Source organism: Poecilia formosa, unplaced genomic scaffold (genome assembly GCF_000485575.1).
Source record: "Poecilia formosa unplaced genomic scaffold, Poecilia_formosa-5.1.2 Scaffold315, whole genome shotgun sequence".
NCBI classification, from domain to species: Eukaryota; Metazoa; Chordata; class Actinopteri; order Cyprinodontiformes; family Poeciliidae; genus Poecilia; species Poecilia formosa.
This window is the reverse complement of record NW_006800254.1, coordinates 234,833-255,099: the sequence shown is the minus strand read 5'-3', so window position 1 is coordinate 255,099 and position 20,267 is coordinate 234,833. Positions and strand designations below refer to the sequence as shown.

General features: G+C 37.6%; 1 protein-coding gene across 5 annotated transcripts in view; it reads right to left on the bottom strand.

Moving 5' to 3' along the window:
* LOC103152548 (plexin-A1-like) overlaps positions 1-20,267 on the bottom strand; it is a 75,228-nt gene that overhangs the window by 36,680 nt on the left and 18,281 nt on the right. The window contains exon 3 of one of the 5 annotated variants that reach the window (XM_016661169.1): positions 9,779-9,870. The exons of the other annotated variants lie outside the window; for them this stretch is intronic. The gene's annotated coding sequence lies outside the window, so the exon portion shown is untranslated. The remainder of the gene's footprint in view (positions 1-9,778; positions 9,871-20,267) is intronic. 5 annotated transcript variants of the gene reach the window in all.

Below are 20,267 nucleotides of genomic sequence, written 5' to 3'. Positions count from 1 at the left end.
GGTAGATCTGACCTGAAGGACCTCAGTGGTTGAAACAGGAGATAACAGGGGTTCTCAAAAATGGCTGACAGAATCAAGCACTCCAGATGTGTTTTTGATGAGGGAATAACAGTATAACATGGTGTAAAGCTCAAACAAGTTAATTTTACACAATACCACCACCTTAAGACGTACTTTCAACCAAAAATGTTCAGTGGGCTGAGCAAAATTGTTGTCTAGGCATTTGTTGTAGGTTTCCAACCTAATATATCTAACAATTTACATTTTGAAGGTGGAATCTCTTCAGAAAAAAGCAACAGTTGAATGGAAAAAACAAAACAAAACAAAAAAAAACAAAGTGTAATTACATCAGTGGTTTGGAATGCTTTTTGAGAGCCTCCACACAGAGGCATGTGGATTATGCTAAATTATTGTACAGTTATACATCTTCTACAGTGTGTTCTTTGATTTTGGTCCAGTGTGTCACTGACTAAAATGTCATCTGTTGGAACAGAAAAACAGCACTACAAACTACTAGAACACCACAACATATTTAAAATTTTTACAAAAGTTGTTAGATTCTTTGCCTGTAGAAATGTCAACAGCAAATTTTATCAGTGTCACGGTGTGAGTGTACCACCACCTCTGTGTTGTTTCATATGTTTAGATTCATCAACTTGTACCAAACTTTTGTGTGTGAGTGTTTGGCCCACTTCTGCTTTTCTAGTACTTTCCCTGAATAAAAGGTGGAGGAGTTAAAGCAGAGCAGCAATTCAAAGTACTTTTCTACAAGTACAAACAAACAAAACTGGGGTGTTTATTTTTTTTTTTTTTCTGGAGCCCTCCAGTTGATCAGATCATCTGAAGTGAATAACAAAAACTATTATTTGTTGAAGAGGAACCTAATTTCTAAAATAATTATTTCTGAAAATAGGAAAATAATCTTCTTACTCTAAGAGCTGACATAAAATAATCATCCTCAGAACTCACTCTGGTAAACATGACTCCCATCTGGTCCCAGATAAACATGGATCTTGTTCTACTTTATCACTAAAAACACCTGCCGATCAGAGTCAGTATCTCCTGAATTAAATCCACACTTACCATTCAGAATTAAACACTAGAACATGGACTACTGAATCTACACTCAAACTGAATCCAGACAGTTGATGTAAATACAAACGGGTCAAGCGAAAACAACATTTCAGCTTCAGCTTTGTGCAACACACTTCTGAATCCAGTCACATGGTTCCCCGTTACTTCACCATAGTAACCGAAGAACCATCTCTATTTTACTGAAATCACCAACAAAAATAATTAGCACTGTAGGTTAAAAATATTGCAAATGGCCTAAACAATTGTCACTTTACATTGAATACCTGTTTTTATAGTTTTTGCAGTAATGTGTAGCATTCCTCAGTTTTTTCTCATAAAAACACTTACAGAAGTAACCAAAGCTGGGGTAGCTGTGTAGTTTAGAGCTAGCAAATGGTCTGTATTTGTGCTGCTTTTTCTCCTTTTCATGGCTGTTACCAAAACAACAAACATCCTCAGAAACAGTCCCAGTTCACAAAGACAAAAATTCTTCAGATTTCCCAGTTTAATGCAGCTAAAATTATAACCCAAATGCTGCTACAACAGACAAGATGCCACAGGATGTTGTCTGTGGCTCTTCTTTGGAGGTCAGTGAATTTAGGGCTTCAATGACATCCAAGACAACCATGCAAACAGGGGGCAACAACTCAAAGCAGGGGCATGCAACACTCATTAATTTGCAAATATGCTGAAGAAAATTCATTCAGTACGCAACTGACAGAATATGATATGTTTTTGATTTTTTAACCTGGTACTATTTGAACCTCTTCCTTCTACTGCCATCCTGGGTGACAGCCCATATTGCCTAAGATATGAAAATCACTACAGTCTGTGGGTTAATTTCTGTTCATGTGCATGTCAGAGAAAGTCCTAGTTTGACTGGAGATTTTCTCCAACTGCAGCTGCGATTCTGTTACAAATATGATCAGAACTACGTCAATATTCTGCTACTGTTAGAAAAAATTTCTGCAATTTGCAGTGTTTCAATTATGTAAGAAACACAGTTAAAAGTCACACATGAATAAGTTTGTTCACACAATTAGTAATAAAAAGTCATGCATACATTAAGCAAATTTATTTTCAAAATGTCATATCCTGTAATTAAATGGTCAATGGAAACACAACTTATGTGGACAACATAGTAGTACAGTGTTGTCCCCCAACCTGTTGTTCCTCACTGCTGGAGCAGCTGAAAGAACAGTCCTATGATTTTTCCTTACAAAGAACAATGTTCTTCTATATTTCATGAAGTGACAGTATTATTATATAGCACTATTGCTAAATGATTCATTAAAAAATTCTAGAGATTTAAGCATATAGAGATAGAAAGAAGTAAAACAAAGTTATCTGAATGTGCTGACAAACCTTAGGAAACTAAAATGACTGCTCAGTCACGTCATTCCCATGGTGGTTGTTGAAATCACAGCAATTGAGTGCATGTGTGTTTGTGTTGGTTTCTAAAGAGAGACCCTGCAGCTAAAGCCATTTAGAAGGGCTTTGAGTGCCTGAATAGGCCCAGAAACAGTACTTTATCGGAAAATTTGGCGTGGATAATCAAAAATGGCTGCCCACCACAAAAGAGCAATTTTGCAGTTTAAGAAAATTAAAAGAAGAGCGAAGAGAAGGCTAAAGAGAGATGGAGAAGAAAAGAATGAGGAAGGAACAACCTCATCATTTAGCACTTAGTCAATCTGTGTGAATGCAGCCATCAAAAAAAAGGCTTTGTGTACATAAATACAGAAATATCCCTATAAACATGGAAATGAATGGTTCCTCAATGGTGATGCAGTGGGAAAGCTAAATTATTCACTAAGATCATATGAGTGATTTTGCATGTGCGGGTGAGACGGCTATTTTCTCAAGCTGCATTACGCAACACTGCTCATAAAATTCAATTCAATTCAATTCGCAGCCAAAAGTAGCAACAAAAAGCCATCTTGAAGCCCATTACATACAGTTGAGTAGATAATACCATGAGGCTTAATCTGAATCGAATTACATCCGATTGGATTCAATCCAATTTATTTCAGTCACCACTTCCAGTTCATCCAACCCAGTAAAAGAGTCAAGCTAGATCCAACAATAATGTAATTCTTAGGAAATCAATTTGTAGGCTAAATTACTAACCAAATGGCCATTAGTAATAAGTTACTAATTCTGCAGTTTAAGAAAATTAAAAGAAGAGCTGTTAGATTCCAGCACATAAATTTGAATAAAAAAAGAGAGTTGTTTGAAAAGTGGTAGGGTTCAGACGTAATTTGGAATCAAGTTTGACAATGGTATCCAAAATTAGCTACAGTGCTTTAATGATTGTTAATGTTTTAACAGTTATTAAAAACTGAAACAAAATTCATGTCAGTCACAAAAAGAGAGATTTAAGCGTTCTCACCATTTGTTTCTAACTCTTCTGCTGTCATTCCTGTCGCTTTAGCAACATTATTTTCTCAAAAGCGACACCTTGTGTTTAGGAGTGGCTGCAGTGACTAAAATGGACAAAAACAGTCATTCCTAGATGATGACTCTAAAGCATTTTTACAGTATACTGTTTATATTTTTAGTCAAGAATCTTTTTCTTCAGGTTTACATACATTTGTAACTTTTTTGTAAGAGTGCTTACTGATTTATCCTTTGCTTAGATAGCACTGACCCATGTTGTGATTTTATTGAAAACCAACAGCTGTTGCATTTTTAAGTCTAACTTACTTTTGTGTGCTTAAGTTTGTGTTTTCATGTTTTGCAAACCAGTCCCTGGATAAGAAAATATGGACTGAAACGATATGCAATTAGGTACTACATGGGTTTTTACATTTATCTTCTACAAAAAGCTTGTATTTGACACCAAGATGCATCTTATTTTCTTGGCAGAAAAAATTATTTTTATGCATTTTGGCTCAAAGAAGAACCTAAAAGTAATTAAATCTCACCTTGAGTTGGTTCCTTCTGACCAACAATGAAAAATCTCTACATGTGGTGCGGCTACACTGTAAATCATTTTCATTTTTAAGCCTCTTAGCTATTTACTTGACTGTAAAATTAATAGCACCTTTGAGCCAAATGCTAGTAAACTTTGGTAATTTCCTAATTATATCCATGGTCAAACTGGCAGGTCAGAAACCACAGTTTGAATCTTTATCATATCCCAAAAAAGAAAGCAAATACCTGCTGGTATGCAAGAAAAAAGTTTTCATAGTTTGGTAAATTCTTGGTGGTTATCTACCAGCTCTTGCTGTGGCATATTTGATGGGAATTTTAAAGGCGATTCTTTTTTTCTTTTTTCAATATTAAAAAGTGACTTTTTCAAATGCATCATTAACTTTTGTTTTGACCACTTTTGATGAAAAACTGACAAGCGATGGCTAAGCCATCTCACAAAAAAGCATATTCATAAAATTTGTATGGTTTCAATTCAATCTTAATGAATTTTATAAAATAAACAGTTCCCATATCCATATCATATCCAGATAAATCGGTCCAAATTTTCAAATCAATCTGCTTCCCTCATTTCCAATCATTTGAATTACTCCAATGTTCTAAATTCACAAAAACTCTTTGATACAAACTTTTCTTCACCTGGCTAGCTTTAGTTAAAATTGGCTCCAGATCACTAGTAATGGTTTGTTTATTCAATCTGCGTTCAATGAAGCTCACAGCCAGTTGGCCACTAATTTGGGAAAGAAATGTGTCAGCAGGCTGTATAAAGGAAAACATGCTGTTAATAAGAACCATTTACTGTCATTTAATAAAAGAAAAAAAGAAACCAGCCACAGGCTTTATATTTGAAAACCTACAAATCATCTGTAAATCACACTGCGGTAAGCTTAAATTCAGCCTGCCTAAAATGATACAATTGACAGGTACTGTCAAGATATTGTTGGAAAACTGTGTGACTTTTTCCTGAATCAGCAGAAGTTTCATAAATAGACAGCAAACTCACATCTGTAAACGTATCATCAGTGAACCACTAGTCAAGAGAAACAAACCCAATAAATCCCCACTTCTATCAGGAAGTGACACTAACAGAAATGTAGACTAATGAAATAATACGAGAAGATGAGGAAATGACGTAGAGTTGATTCACGTCAATCCTCCTACGGTTCTTCATGACAACCTGGTTGTCCTTGTCTTCATGATTCCTCTCTTTTAATCATTCAGATTTAAGATGGTGACTCTTAAGCAATAAAACGACTTACCTCGTCTCTGTTTTTGACAGCCACTGCTTACAGCAGCTCTGAAATGTCATATTTAAAAAAATAATAATTTTATATGTATATATATATATATATGTATATACACATACATATGTATATGTAGACCACACAGTCGCCCGAGACTGCAAAACCTGACTCATCAACCTGTGCACGGCTTGGATTGATTACAAGAAAGCCTATGACTCAATGCCACACACTTGGATCATTGAATGCTTGGTGATGTACAACATCAATAGGACTCTAAGAGCCTTCATTGCAAACTTGATGGGGATGTGGAAAACCACCCTTGAAGCCAACTGCAAACCACTTGCACAAGTGTCCATCAAATGTGGCATATACCAAAGGAGATGCTCTGTCCCCACTGCTGTTCTGCATAGGCCTGAAACCCCTCAGCCAAATCATCAACAAGATCCGATCTTAGTTGCAGTCAAACACTTTAGCCACTCAACCTCTCGCAGCCAAGCTAAGCAAGGCTGGTGGCATCAACTAACTCACTTATTCTCTGGTTACCTAGCAACAACCTGTTGAGTAACTTGCGCAGCAGCAGCTTCAAGTTTCACTATCAAACTTTCCAAAACATTCAGAAAAAAATGCAGCTAAGGAGCCAAAATACGTCGATGCAATGTTACTTAACACGCCATTGGCTGGCGTTCACAAAGCAGAAAAACCAGGAGTGACATTAATTTTTCTTGGTGCTGATGGACAAGAGACAAGAGTTAGTGCCAAAATGGTTTGCGTATTAATGCAATCCGCAGTTGTAAGCAGTTTGTGGAGTGGGTGTCAAATATTTGCATGGTTTTGCTATTTGGTTTCTAGATGGTTGGCTGGTGGTCAAACCCAACATATTTCAAATTGCATCGCATTCATTTTACAGGGGAGTGATACAAAAATGTAACTTGTCTAAAATAACTTATGTTATGGCCACCTACTGGTAAATTTGTGTCATCCTCATGAGAGTCTCCACGAGAATTTTATGCATTCTTTTGAGTTTGCCTAATAAAATTGTTGTACCAACATCCCAATGTTGTTAAATAAGTATTTAATAAAAAGCTGTACCGACTTCTGTTGTCTCTTTTTCAATATGCATTTGCAGTTGCACAGAAGCGGCACAACGGCAGAAAAAAATCCATAAAAAAAACTTCAACACTTCAGTTTGGCTGCAGAGGATGCCATTTTGCAGTTTGAAAGGAAGTTTGGGTGGGTATTTTTAAACCTCTTGTGGCCATGCAAATGTACTGCAGAAGTCCTGGATAAGTCCAAAGTCAACAATCCATTCCAGTATTTCAGGCACTCTTGCACTGAGATATGTTCAACACCTACATATGCAGAAAGGCAGGAAACAACGTGAGCCTAACTGGTAGTAAGAGACAATTAAAATGTTCCTCCACTGCAGTTTGTGTTGCTATTTATAAATCGCATCCTGTCTGTGCCAACTTACATTTCTTTAAATCTCATAATTTTAGATCAAATCTCGTCTGATTTTATAAATGAACCCAAACTATTACCCAAAGTCCTATGGGCACAACTCCCTTTGCAGCCAACATTTTATATTCAGAGCTTAAAAAAGTAAAGGAATATCACACTTGATTAAATGCTGCCACTCGAATGAACCACTCAAACACCTACGCAGACCTACACACGTTCTGCACGCACACATGAAGCTATAGCTTAAGGCGGCTAAAGATAACGGAACACATGCTCAGAAATGCAAGCGGCATATTGTGTTTATGTGTGAGTGTGTGAGTGTGTCATTGTGCGATGGTGGGGATGTGTGTGGCTCCCACGTATGTCATCTATCCTCATGTCATCTCCTCTCTGATGTGACCTTTACACACAGATATTTTCTTTCCCGCCCTGCCAGCAACACTGCTAACACAATTACACTGAACTAATGAACAGAGGGGCCTGATTAAGTGTTATACACACTTAGGCAAAGACGCGCGTGCGTTTCCTCCATGCATATCAATCTCCACCCTATAAAGGCTACATTTGCATCTTTAATATAATTTAAAGTGCTTATTAAAGTGCATGCAACCGTTCAGATCAGATTGAGACAGAGCTCATCTAAATCCACAGTGTTTAACCCCCTCACACTTCTCCTCCTGCTCCCGTTACGTCCAAATCTCTCTTCTCCACTTCAGAGTAACTAAAGGGTGAGACACGGTCCAGTCCAGTCACTCATGGTGAGTCTATTAAAGGGAAACAAAAAGTGAGCAATCTAGTCTATAGCCTTGCCACTTTGACCCCTCCACTGTGGCTTTTACTACACCAAATAAAAAGGTTTTTGATTGCAACAAGAAATAGTGATTTTAGTCGTCTTTTTCCATAGGTTCTTATGCAAAATCTCCTTTTAATATCTGCAACAGGCTAGGGGTGGGCATTTATTGTATCATTTATTATTTCTCATAAAAAAAATTTATAAGAATTTTGTCATGAAAATTTTCAGTAAATGATGGTACATAAAAAAAACCAAAACTGACAAATGGATGAATGGAAATGTAATTTTACTACTTTCTCCATGGTTTGTTCCACTAGAGCATCAAAAAATATCAGTAAATTCAAGAGTATGATTAAATGCAGTTAATATGTGAGGCGACACAGTATAAATCACACTTTTTAAATTAAGTGGTGTCCTGAATTAGCTTATTAATGGGAATGTTTTTCAAGAACAATATTTGTGTTTGTGCCAGTTTCCCATGCATTCACAGCCATAGAGTTACCTAAATATTAAGGGGGTTTTATCAGAATTTGTATAATGATCACAATAGTACCACAAAATATTGCAATAAAATTCTAAATCCATATCTAAGTCGCGTTATAACTTATATAACTTATAAGTTATAAGTGAACTTATAACTTACAATTTATAAGTTCACTTTCACACTGCACTGTGTCAAATGAACCGAACCCTGGCGCTGCACCAAGAACCACTGAAAGAAACAATACCAAAAACCTCTGAAGAAGACAGGAGGGCAACTTCTTTTTTCACAAAATGCAAGACAGAAGTGGAGTCATGTCAGATTGTAGCAGTTGTAGGATTTCTAATTTGTTTTTGTAAAAAAACCCTGAATCCTTTCTACCGCTCGTGCTACACTCGCATCTTTGTTTTGGTTGCATGTACCCAGAATGCTCTGTCCTCCAGTATACTTCCTGATTTGGAGCGGTTTCAAGTTCTCTTGGCATTCAGATATGCCTTCGAACCACATCAACCAAACTGAGACCTGAGTTTTAGGCTACAGTTAGCTGCTTTGGAGAGGTGAACATTCAGATCTCTCCAAATGAAGCAGCTTTTCTTGGCCAACAAAAAGTTTGATTAAAGTAGACTAAACAGAACTGGTGTGAATGAATCCTAAACTTCACTTCACAGCTGTCAAGTTATTAACCTGAAATGATCCCAATGTGACATTCTGATTTATTTTCACACCAGTACGAACACATTTGCTTAATGAATACTGACACATTTGCTGAAATGAACTCAAAGGGCCTTTTTTCACAGATATACTAGAACTACACTCTTTGTGGGCTGACTGCCAGGATTTCACCAAGGAGAGATGCTGTTGGGAGATGTAGTCTAATATTTATACAAACATCTCCGTCCATTGTCAAAAGAATGAAATGAATGCTTAATGCAAATCAGCTACCCCCGATGCATGCTGCTTTAATGGGACTAGTTTGAATAAACTATTGTGATCAGAGAAGCTAATCTGATCTTGTAATTTATTTGTTCTGGTTAATAAAATCCAAAAGAAAAGAAAAACAAGGAGCAAAAATAAATTGCTTTAACTCTGAAAGTTTCTGTGTATGAACAGAGTCCACAGAAATCTTTTTAGAGTGGTCCATATAAGTTTGGCATCTCCCTAAAGGGAGAACTGGGGATGATGCGTTGAGACGGTGTTTTTTTCCTTCCTTTCACAATTTGAAAAAAAAAAAGTGTGTTTTATTTTATTTTCACATCTCCATCTCTCTCAACACTTCAGCCTTCCAGTTAATAATTTGTGAACACATGCACATACGGCTCATTTTAATCCAGTTTGACAACAAATCCACAACAGACAAAACATTAACAAACGACAATACAGAGACTAATTTGTTTTTGCATTGGGGGGAGGGTGACTCCAGGTGCAAGATTAAAAACATTGGAGGTATGTGATTTTCCAGTTTCACAGCTAACCAAACCAGAACCTACGTCTTTTTGGCATGAGGCTCTAGTCACAGAGGAAGAGACGAAATTCCTGAAGTGTCTTTCTGGGCTGATTGTGATTGGATGAGGTCCTGGTTTGCTTGAGTCTGGTTCTGATTATCACATCACAGTCCAGACAGCATTCCAGCTCTGCTGCCAGGCCAAAGCTTCGCAGTAGTGAGGGATAGCGCTTGTCACTGTAATTTTCCATTGGTAAAAGAAGTACAGGTAAAGAAATGTAACCCTGACCTCTTCATGCTAAGATATATTAATGGGACAAGACAAAAGAGGAACTGAGTGGGTGATTAATTCTCACCAGGGAGGATGTAAAAGAAAGATACAGATGCTGGAAACGAGTCCATTCAAGTGACTTAACTGCTCTGCTGATGAACCCGACCTCTGGACTTCCTGTAGGGAAGTGAAAGAAACATTTTACTACAAGGGCCAATTAAGCACCACGGTGGTGTTACTGACATGTAGGAAAGCTAAATAACTGGCTTGGTTCATGTGCAGTTCAAGGCTTGTCATATCAGTGTTCACAGCTAATGTTGATAATCTGTTAGATTTGAACTCTTATCCCTCTGCCAATTTAGTTGAAAATTACAGTTTTATATTTTAATCTAAAAATAGGAAGTTACCATATGACTGACTGATCTGACTAAGAATGGAAAATTATACTCATCTGATCACAACTACAGCTGAAAAATTCACCTCGACTCATTTGAATGTAAAAAAAAAAAAAAAGTTTTTATGCATCATGTTTTGTTTGCTATTTTATTTAAATACAAAACAAGTTGAACCAAAAATGCTTGTATGTGTGCTTTTAGTGGATGTTACACATCTACACTTCTTCAAAAGATTATTTGTAAACTTTGTTGGCATTTTATTAGCTGAACATTTCTCAGCATCTGAGCCAAATGGAGAAAGTGTTTCCAGTTTCACTCAGCAACATTTCTCATGACTTTTTCCTGATTTTAAAACAATGCACAGAATATATCTTTGTAATATGAGCTCATATTAAGCTACGGAGTGTGCTATTACTGTTTTTATTTAGCATGCCATGTTTGCTGCGCAGTGAACTAAGACTTTAGCGTTCATTGCAATTCAACTTCTGGCTACGTTGTAGCATGTTTTTTTTTATATTTATTCCTATTTAAGCATTTCTTGACTTTGGACAAGGAAATTAAACACTACTTTAAACTGGGGACACACCAATGTGAGTTTGGGTTGATACTATTATCCAACGTTAATATTGCTGCTATGAGCAATAACTGATATTTACTGATACTTTAGACAGTGAAAAATCAAACATACTCAGTTACACACTCCCTTTGCTGCATCACTCTCACATGCTGTAGCAAATACCATAAGACCAAACACACACAATCAGCAATACGATGGAAACCGTACAGATATCTTTAAAACTTACTAACATGGGTCGATACCAATGCTAATGGATCTCTACTTTAAACAAAAAGTGAAAACACTGTTTTAACAACAACATTGTAAAGATCCAAATAAATGCCTATTAAAATCAAACAGGAAACACCTCAAACAACAAACCTAAAAAAAAAAAATAAAAAAATAAAAAGTCCAACGTTGGTCTAGATTAATACACATTTTCTGATGGCTTCAACTCCAGACATGAATATTAAGTTTCCACATCCTGTGACTTTCCATTTCAGATACATTTATTTCATGAAGACTCTGAACTCAGCCTTGAACAAACTAATCACCTTCTGCTGACACACATTTCACTTCTCAGCAATCTTCCTTTGAAGTTGCTCTTGTTCTTTAACCCAGACCGTCCAGCCACTCACTGACTCATCTATGAGAACTGGAAGGTTAATTCTGCAGCTTGTTGCATTTTCCTAATGCATCTGGAGATGTGCATGATTTGCTCTTGCTAACCTCAAAGCAATATTTCATCCAGGCGTGGAATCTCTGTGTAGATTTTGGCAGGCCTGCACCTTAAGGGGTTCATAAATAAGCAGCAGCATATGTTAGCTGTCTGAATGGCTGTGTTTTGGAACGTCAGAATTAAATAACTGCCCCAGAAGACAATTTTGGTTAAATGCTGGGATTTCTATTTGATTGTTTTGGCTTGTTTTGTTAAAAAACAAGAATATTACTGTTTTTTATTCAGTGATTACAAATCCAGCTAAAGTACTCATATGTGATAACTTTCTTTCGTAACAACAGAGTAGGATTATCCAACTTGGAGTCAAAGCTAAATGCTCTCTAAAGATGTTCCTAGAAGTAACTGTAGCTGCTGAAAAGAGTGGAAAAACAGGCATGGTATAGGTTTCCCTAATGTTGACCTCTCAGCATGGATTACACACTGAGTCCATTTGAAAATGAAAACAGTATTAACAGTGAAATAACAGGATTACCGATATTATTCACTCACAAGACGACAACCTGCTGCTGCTGGATAAATATTAGGTGATGCCATGTTACAGTCCATGTCCTCGTGATACTGGGGCTCAGTGCTTTTTCTTTTCCTTCAGGCATGCAGATGGGACAACCCCGGGCCCAAGGGTCAGAGAGGGCGTGAGAGCATAGAAAAGCCCGGCAGGGGGATGCAGACGGACAGAGACGGACAGCGTCTCAGTGGATCTGCTTCGAATGCAGCAATCTAATACTGTAAACATGTTGTGTTCCCCCTAACCTGGGGGACACAACTGTCCCCCCAAGGACGCTGGGAGGAGATTATCAGAGGAGTTCACAAAGTTGTCTCAGTCTCAGTCAGTCCTCTCTAACAGCAGAGTAAAACAGGACAGTGAAGGATTTTCAGACCTTTGCAGATCTAGATCGGTAGGTAAAGTTGGTTTCTCATACAAATATCAGTCAACTGCAGATGTTGCAAAATTAAGGAAATCGGGGCTAATATTAGTGTAAAGTTAATTCTTAGTTGAGTCCATTAGGTTATTTTTAAACTACTACAAAACTTGGACAAAGCAGAAACCTATACTCTTCATTGATGCTGCACAACTGACACAAAGTCCAAGCAAAAATCCAAAACAAGCAGTGAACATCTGACTAGTTAACATCAGCCCATCCAAGAATCTATTTAACTTCCAACTATCCTTTTCCTTTTAAAATTTTAAAATATCTGAACCCTGTAACTTTAAAAAATCAGTTTCACAGTATGTAATGCTTTATCTAAAGAAACACACAAACATCTATACTTTTGGATAATTTCTGTTTCATTTTTGTTTTTAATGTTGTAAAGTGTCCTTGGGTGTTTTGAAAGGTGCTGTCAAATAAAATGCACTATTATTATTATTATTAAAAATATAACTGTTTTGATTACTACATTAATAAGATACCAGTAGTTCTTTATATATACTGTGTGTACTGTCGTATCTTGGACATACCTTTACTTTGAAAATTTTGGAATTAACACTTTTAAATTAGATGTCACGAACATCACCGACTGAAGTCAGACTTCTGACTTGGAAAGTGTGAGTTTCTTTAACAACTCCAAACCAAAATGGCCATTTCACATGTAAAACATTACGGCTGTGGCAATATTAAGGCAGATTTTTAACACTTATAACAGTTTCTATTCCATTAAATCAATCATTTTACTGAAATGTCAGTCACACATTTCAGTAAAAGGATCTTAAACCGTAGAAATGTTATGGTATTGGCAACTAACATATCCCAGTTGAGAAAAATAGCAACCCATGCCAAAGTTATTGTTTTCCAAAATATTTTACAACCCTAAAGCAGAAATAAAACAGCACAACATTATTCACTCAAGTAAGAATGTTTCCATCAAACTTCAAGGCATCTTTTCACTTCTAGTATTGACTCTCTGTCGTACCAAATGCACCCAGTCCGAATAAAACATATGATGAGCATAATTTCTGAGTTGGCATCTGAAACACTTCCGTGTCGATAACAAGACTCATCACTTCATCCAAGTTGCTGAAGCAAATAAGCCAATTTGAGTTAAAGATACGGGCATGCAGAAGCCATAAATAGGGAAGAACGATTGCTTACTGAGCTGCTAAGCCTGAAGCCAAACAACCACAACTTTAGGCCATAATATTAGACAAAAAAAGTAGGAAAGACTGCGCAAGAAGCAAATCATTAACTGAGTTATCATGGTGACTAGACTTTACAGTTGACCCTCCTAGTCTTAATTAAAGCCATTGAAGACAAGGTTATGAGGCACATTCAGTTCGCCGAGCTGCTGGCTTGTTCAGAAATAGAAATATGCTGGAAACTGAGATAGTCTGCAACTGTCTAAAACCATTTAGACTGAGAAAAATGGCTGCCTTCTAATAGCATCGCCTGTTTCGAAATCTGCAGTCTGGAAAAACAAGCTGTTCATTTTGCCAGGACGTTCTGGCACAGAGCAAGAGACCACCTTTGGTACACGAAGTCGATCTTTTGCCGATGCCAGAGATAGAGAAGTGATAGCTTTCGTCAAAGCCACCCATCCCAAGTTTCAAATCTTTTGGACCGTTTTCAATCATGATGTATTTTTCTCAGTTCCCTGAGCTTGGCACTGACAAACTATTTAACTGGCTCAGTTTGTTTACTTGTTTTTGTCTCACCCCATAAGTTTTTTTTTTCCCCTCTCATCATAGAACACCAGGAAAGTATTAACACATTCAGTTGAATGTTTTTTTCTTCAGTCGTGTGGAAGGATTCTGCTTCAGTCTAAATATACTTCTGTCAGGTAGCCAGAGTTGCATTTTGTTGGGAGATTTTTTTTTTATTAAGGATTTAACAGAAGGAAACAGAAATAGCCTCATGTAACAATATGTCCACTCTAAGTTGTAAGCACGTAAAAAAGAAAAATTGTGTCTGAGCAGGTTTTTAATTTTAGAGGAATTCAAAAAAGAGCAGTTCTCATACAAAACACATGAATCATAAGAAAAATTCTTTATAGACATATTTCTGGTTATGTAGCGTTTGTTTTCTTTCAAGCTTATTGGCATTAATTCAGATTTATTTTTGATTATGTCTGAAATTAATTGAAGCTGTTTACATTCAGGAAAGCAGGTTAAATTTGGCCCATTTCACATCCAACTGTCAAAGCAGCATTCAGCTTCTATGCGCCACATATCAGCAACAAACTTCCAGAAAACTGAAAAAAAAAAAAGCTGAAACATTGAGTTTCCATGAGATCAATATGAAAGCTCACCTGGTTAGAATTATAACCACAAACAGTTTCAAACACCAATATGTAATAAGTTCCACCAAATTTTATTTTCATTAAACAGTATACATTAGCAAAGAAGGAAAAGCAATAACTAACTGTGCAGGAATACTAATTATGCCTGTGTATGCTTGCGTGCGTGCGTGCGTGTGTATGCGTGTGTGCGTGTAAAAAAACAAGAGGAAAGCTCTGTGGATTGCAAAAACTAGTCCTATTTCCAGTGATAAAATCTGTTAATCTGGCTCTGCCGCCCCCCTCCCGCTGCATTAGCCCTGCTTGCTTTTCCTAAAGGACCTCTGGAGTGAAGTAACGCTCGCTTTTGTAACTCACACACTCTGGTGGAGAGGGAGCCAGATGTTTGAGTTGATATAACCGCTGCATTCAAGTAGTAATCTCCTTCACCGTGTTATTGGAGCTGACATAGTCTTTCGCCAGCAGGCGCATGTTTCACATAAACAAGACATCAGCAGCTATAGCTGCAGCGTATAATCAACGTACCACTGCCAGCAATCTGGCTGCCTGACATGTATGGTCTGTTGCTAAAGCACTATGAGGCAAAACGTATCAAACTGACAGAAGGGTTGATGCATGTTCAAATGTGTCTGTATTAAGAGGTCAATCTACAGCTGGAATAAAAAAAAGTTGTGACTATGCGTGTGTTTAGAAGTGTGTGTGTTAAAACTTCTGCTGAGGCTCTTGTAGCCTCTTTTTCCAGACCTGCAGAGTGTGGAAAAAATGCACCGGGACTCCAAGCGTGAAGGGAAGTGCGAGAAATGCTGAAATAGGAAAATTTCATTTCTCCATTAACCATGTTGTAGCTTAGCCTGGCAAATCTACGTTTGGTTGAAAAACACACAGCTGCAGCAACAAAAGCTTCGCCCCAGCAGCCCACACCCCTTTTCTGTCTTCCATTGTTGAAAAAATATGAAAATGGACAATGACAAGTAGATTGAAGGAGGATGACATCACCGATGAGTCTTGCAAAGATTACTTGAGTGTGCTAAAGTGTGATAGGTTTTGGATTTGGTCCACACATCTGTGACAGTTTACAGTGCAACAGTGTGAAGAACGGTCCCAACCAGAGAGGAAGGAATTTGACCTCTCACCCTTACCATTGACCCTCTGTGGCTGCTGCGGCAGCCTTATCTGATTGGTCTGTCTGGCGCTTTAATCATTTCCAGAACTCAAACTGTGCCTCAAAAACTGGAGGGAAGGAGGGGAGACGAAGCCGCTCTTTGAAAAGGAAAACTTAAAGCACATTTTGCATTATTAGATAAAGCTGTAAACACAGCCCTAGCCACAAGTACAAATATGCAAACATCCATGATATCTACATCTGCACAGAAAGTGGAACGTAGGTAATTCTGCATCTTCCTGTCTGATTCATGCCTACACAGCAGCGAGCTAAGTGTGTGACAGAGAAAATGACAGTTTTTTATCGAGCGCTGCAGTTTAACCCCCGCTAATCCCTTCAGAGTGGCAGAGCTTTATGGTCAATTCACACTCTTTTCAAGCTTTTATGGTTCCCCTCTCTCCTGCCACAGCCTCCAGAGTAATCCCTGCAGAAGAGGTGGCCAAACATCAAACAAGAGCTCGAACAGACCTGTCGCACATGTCGACACCGACACAGATGTACCCAACCTAAAGCCGGCGAAACGACATGCTAACGGGGACAAGAGGAGTCTCTTTTAAGACCCTTGGAGATTGATTTTTAATCAAAATCCTAATTATGTCTTGTCAATTAGAGAAAAACACTTTGGATAGTAGACATGACACTGCCATTGTTAAATTTGAATGTTACGTTTGGGAGTATTTATCTTTATTATGCATTATTAGTTTGAATTTCTGTTTGATGTGTGGCACAAATATTTGCTACAAGCTTTCACACAGCAAGTGTAAATTATTTTGTAAAATTACACGTCTATAGCTGTCCTTTTATTACAAATGTGTGCAAAACTTTGTCAATATTCCATTAATGTAAAAAAAAATCATTTTCACAATTGCGGTGTTTCCATTAAATAAGAAATGCCATTAAAATCACAGGTGAATAAGTTTATTCACATGATAATTCACTAAAAAAACATGCCACACCATCATCATCAACTACTTCCTGTTTTCTTCATCATGGTTTGCACCAATGACAACATCTGGTTGTTGATCATGTGACTCGTGATGTGAAAAAAGTGTTTCTATTCCAAAGTAGAAAACTACATCTATCATTTGTCCAACACAATCTAACACCAAAGTGTTTAGCAGATCTGTGGACCGAAACAACCCACCTTCACCCCACAAACAAAACAAAATAATTCAGTCTGAAAAGAACCAATTAGAAAATCCTAACAAACAGCCAGAGGAAAGAAAAGTGTCTAAAAGTAAAACACTACAAAAAATTTGAAGCAAAACTAAAATCAACTCAGTATGAATTTTCCCCTTCAACATTTCACACCTATAAACAATTCATGTCACACCAATGTGCTTTTCCACTGGCTATCAGTGTATTTTTCTTGGCAGTATTTTGATAAATTATTATGATAAAAAAATTTATAAAATACTCAAACCTCACCAATGATTCACATTACATTTTCATTTGAATAATTTTTGGTACTAATTTCTGTTTGGACAAGTTAACTTTTATAAAATATGATACGACAGATTCAAGCTGCAGTATGTGGAATACCATATAAAAGATATTCTTTACGTTTGTTAAAACTATAAACAAGTCGTGACAGTATTGTATACTCCTAGCACTATTTGTAGAAATACAGTCAGAAACAACGAATCTTAGCGCTGTGAATCATGCTTCTTTTTTTTTTTTTTTTTTATAAATGTTACATACTACAGCTTTAAACCAAAGTAAACATGTACCAACCATGACTGGGTTATTTTAAACCTCACATGATAAAAACCAATTCAGTCTGTATGAAGCCTTCTGTAACAGGTAGCTTCTTTTCATTTCTGAAAAAGCCATGTACAGAAAATTTAAAAAATGTGAAAATGGCAAGTACTCCAAATAATTAGCACATGGAAAAGCTCAAAAAATAAAGTCACTCCACTGAAGGTCTCTCATAATTCACATTTAAGATTCCCCAATGTCGTCTTTTTCAATTAGTTATAAATTATTTGGTGATTTATTGGTTCCTTCTGAATATACCACTTTTCATTCATTTTCTGCATCTGGTTCTGAAATCTATACACGCTATATGAGAGGTTTTCCCCTCCAACACCTCTCTCTGACAAGTACTGTTGGTTTTATAGATCTCCACAGACCGACTGGAGGAGGCTTTGCTGCAGGCGGCTCTTTCTCTTTAATGTGAAAAAAGCAACAATTCTCTGCATCCATTGACTTTCACACTCTGAGTGCTCAGCCACAGCCAAATAACTCCTCATGTCTTTCTTCGACACAGATTATGTGTAACAAAACTAATTTAGGAAGTGGTTTTTTTGTTTTTTCTTTCCTATTAGTTAAGATGCACATGGGAACTACAGATTAAAGTGCAGAGAAAAAGACTCGGATGCAGGCATGCATGAACTGGGAGAATGAAAGATGAAGCTGGATTCCTGCAGGAGAACACAGTCGACTACATCAGCACGCAGCGCGAAAATGAAATGTTGTGTCGAACCGCCACATACACAGCGCCGCTTCCTCGGTTTCACAAGAGGAAAGAATTCCAAACGGTGAGTGCAGGGGTAAGGCATGAAAAACACACACACACAGACACACCCACACACACACACACTAATGCTCAAAAACAAACCTCCTGGCTATACTCACACACAAAACATGCTGACTTAAACATACGAGCAATTTCACCAAAACCACGAACACAAACTCTCACTGCATGCAGTAAGACACATAGAGCTTTGAAGTACACACACACACACATGCATGCAGACAAGATGTGTGTGGAAGTATATGAATGCGAGGAACTGCTCCATTTCTCTCATTAAGGAGAAGGAGCTGCCTGCAGCAAAGCCTCCACAAGTCAGTCTGCTGAGATCTGTAAAACCAACAGTACTAGTCGGAGAGAGACGGGAGGAATAAAACAGTCAAACACAGAGTCTAATCGGCAAAACGGATGAGGAAACTGAATGGAAGTGGATTCATGAATAGAGTCGCAGAAGAACCAGAGCACCCTGAGGTTATTTGACTCTTAAAATCTGTGACTTTTTTTAATCTGGAATTGCTGGTTGATGGTGCCTCACAGTGTTTGATCCCCGACATGGGCTTTTTCTGCATGGAGTCTGAATGTTCTCTCCAGGGTACTCCGGCTTCCTCCGAAAGTCCAAAAACACAACTGTTAGGTTAATTGGGCTCTCTAAACTGCCGTTAGGTGAGAGTCAGTGTGGATGGTCAGGGTAGCAGTAAGTCAAATTCAAGATTTTTAAAACCTTTTTAATGTCACCTTGAATGAATTTTAACCCTTGTGCGTGCGAGGACTGAGGCAACTGATTCAAATGATATGGGTGTGGATTTGGTTGGACCCCATTTGTAAACACAAGGGTTAAGAAGGAAAAAAAATAGAATCATAGGGTATGGCAGTGGGATGCGGCTGTATTTTAATCAATAGCAAAAATTCTGACATTTCTGGGGTCTGTTTGTGGTGAAGCAGTGGTGAAAACGAACGTCATTGTTCAGTGCATCCCAGACTCACATCGACATCTAAAACAAGAAACCCCTGATGCTCAAATCACGTTTGGTCTGAACGCAGCATCAGACTAAATTCGATGGCCTTGACACATGGGAGGTGATGTTGCTGCCTCTCCATTCATTTCCTGCAGAACTTGCACAGTAAGATGACTGATAGCCATTCTGCAGCGAAGCAACTGTAAAATGTTCGGGACAGTCATCACCACTCGGGATCCAACCCATAAAAACAAATAGACAATATCCCAATAATTATGAAACAAGACATGCTCTCAAAAGGCTTAGGTCCTTGCAGAAGAGCAGCAGATTGTAATCCACTCAAAACTAAATACAAATGTGTCTGCAAAATTAATTTAAACATGTCAGTTATAGCTTTGTTTCTCAATTATTAAATGAAAAAGTTGTAACATACATGATCTAATTTTAATTAGTCTGCTTTATTTCATTTAAAACACAATTTGACATATTTTGACTATTAGAAGCAAGAGAGAGACTTTGTTATCTCTTCTGAAAATCTTTGTGGTAGAAACAGGATTTTTAATAAACCTTTACACCAAGACGTTTTTCCTCACACTTGGAAACCCGCTACCGTACAGGTGCAGCGAGTCAGGCAACCCTCTCAGCATCAGCAGACATCATTTACATAAACACCACAGTGCACCAAAACGAATGCGACAAACAGCCCTCTAGAGAATGAGGGTTCAGGGTACACCTTGTAAGGGGTTTGTAGTACATGGATGGAGTTTAAAACGCTCTATACAAGTGTGGACCATTTACCATTCCACCTGTAAAACTGTGGTGACCGGCACTCTGCAGACAAACATCCTGAAGATTTACAACATTATGGCATACAGGGGTTGGACTGATGTTGCTGTACATTCACATTAGCCTGAATTCCACACTAAACCTGAAGTGTTTTAGTGTCCACATACAGTACACCATGGAATTAGTTTGTGACTTGTTGTTCAAGAGGACCTGATG